The following is a 2,312-nucleotide window of genomic DNA, read 5'->3' on the forward strand; positions in this document are numbered from 1 at the left end:
TCAACTATCAAATTATTCGCAGAAAACATTTAAAATGAAATTTTTGTTTTCATTTAAGACATTTAAAATGAAATTTAATTCCCAACTCCAATATCAAAGAAGGTTATGAACATTGTTTACAATATTAATTATGTGGAGTAGGGGGAGGGTTGCAGACTCACAAATGAGTTGCCAGTTTAGATGGAAACCACTCACTCTGAAAAGTCTAAGAGATTTCTTTGAAGTACCACGTGCTTCAAACGCTGGGAGAATATTGGAGACTCATGGAGGTTTCTAAGACCTTATACTTTACCAGAATCCTTTTTTTTTTAATTTTCTTTTTTAACGTTTATTTATTTTTGAGACAGAGAGAGACAGAGCATGAACAGGGGAGGAGCAGACAGAGAGGGAGACACAGAATCTGAAACAGGCTCCAGGCTCTGAGCTGTCAGCACAGAGCCCAACGCGGGGCCCGAACTCACGGACCGTGAGATCATGACCTGAGCTGAAGTCAGACGCTTAACCGACCAAGCCACCCAGTCGCCCCCAGAATCATTTTTGAAGTTAAAACATTTCTTCACATCCTGTCACATCATAAAATAGAATATGCCCTCTACTGATGTTTATGAAAATCCAAGAATGCCCAAGTCAAGTTCTTTTGTGTACAAATAACCTCTCTGTTCAATACTGAAAACAGGCAGGGGACACCTGGCTGGCTCGGTCGGTGGAGCAGGCAACTCTCGATCTCAGGGTTGGAAATTCGAGCTCCGCGTTGGGTGTAGAGATTACTTAAAAAAAAAAAAAAAATTACAAAATACCGAAAACAGGAAGTCCTAAAAGGAGAAGTGATGTACAGAGTAAGGAATACCTAACTGAGGTATGACTTATTGGTGAGCACTCATTTACCAGGAAATGGAAGGGAACGGAGACTATAATGTAACATGCTTCATCCTCAGGGCACTTCTGTGCTCAGCTGTTTGGACCTCTGGCTCTTGACTTTGACTCAGGTCATGATCTCGTGGTTCATGGGTTTGAGCCCCACATCGGGCTCTGAGCTAACAGTGCGGAGCCTACTTCAGAATTTCTCTCTCTCCCTCTTTCTCTGCCCCTCTGCTTGCATGTGCTCTCTCTCTCTCTCTCTCTCTCTCAAAATAAATAAACTTAAAAAAAAAGCCTCATCCCCTAAAAGTATTCATTAACAAGAATATGTTGCAAAGGTATGGTTAATGTAATAAATGATATGTAATATACACATATGGTCTCTCTTCTTCACAATTTTTTTTTTTAATTTTTTAAGTGTTTTTATTTATTTTTGAGACAGAGAGAGACAGAGCATGAGCAGGGGAGGGGCAGAGAGAAAGGGAGACACAGAATCTGAAGCAGGCTCTAGGCTCTGAGCTGTCAGCACACAGCCCGATGCAGGGCTCGACCTCACAAACTCTGCGATCATGACCTGAGCCAAAGTCGGACACTTAACCGACTGAGCCACCCAGGTGCCCCTCTTCTTCACAAATTCTAACGGGGTATGATCTTTTCTTCTTGCTGGACAATTTGATCTCGTGTCTACCATGTGCTGGGAACACGTGCTTTGAAACAATTCAAAGACCTTACTTTCATGGAGCTTGTGTTACAGTAGAGGGGACAGAAGTAAATATATGTTGCTCTAAGATATGTTCTATCAAGTTGCTTGAAGACTTCACCTTTGCAACTGAAGTTATGAATTGCATCACATGAGGAAGCGAATTCGATGGTACCATCCAGTTTGTAAATCTATAGCCATATTTTGGAGTCTGTCCCTTCTGGAATCATGATGGCAATAACAGGGTGGTATTTCCTGCCAGTGTGGTTCAATTGGCAGCTTAACTTAAAAGAAACAGTCATGGATGTTCTTGAGAATTCTTTGTTGTCACACTGAAGTTCTTCCCACCTCCAGCAAATGTAAACACATACTTTTTGTTTTGTGCCTCTTTCGTTCCCACCAGTCCATACCATTCTGCTGATGTAAAGAAATTTTGAGCTTAAAAAAGTACTAAATGTATATATAAATTCAACAATCAATTTTCCCTTAACTGAACAAAAGCGTCTGGGCCCTTTGTCTACCTTATACAGTTCCATCAAAGGCCGTGGGAGAAAACACCTTGGATTTCAGTCATTTCATACAGGGATCCCCTCATTTTCTGCATATTTCTTCTTACTGCTGTTATCATAGGCTCCCAAACTTTGGTCCCTATGCCCTCCCTTCAATCTACAAACATTGTCATCAAATGACTTGGGAAATCAACATAATAACTAAATTTTCAGTCTACGCAAGATTACTTGGTCTTTACGTAAAG

The sequence above is a fragment of the Panthera tigris genome, chromosome B1 (genome assembly GCF_018350195.1).
Source record: "Panthera tigris isolate Pti1 chromosome B1, P.tigris_Pti1_mat1.1, whole genome shotgun sequence".
In the NCBI taxonomy this organism is placed as follows: domain Eukaryota; kingdom Metazoa; phylum Chordata; class Mammalia; order Carnivora; family Felidae; genus Panthera; species Panthera tigris.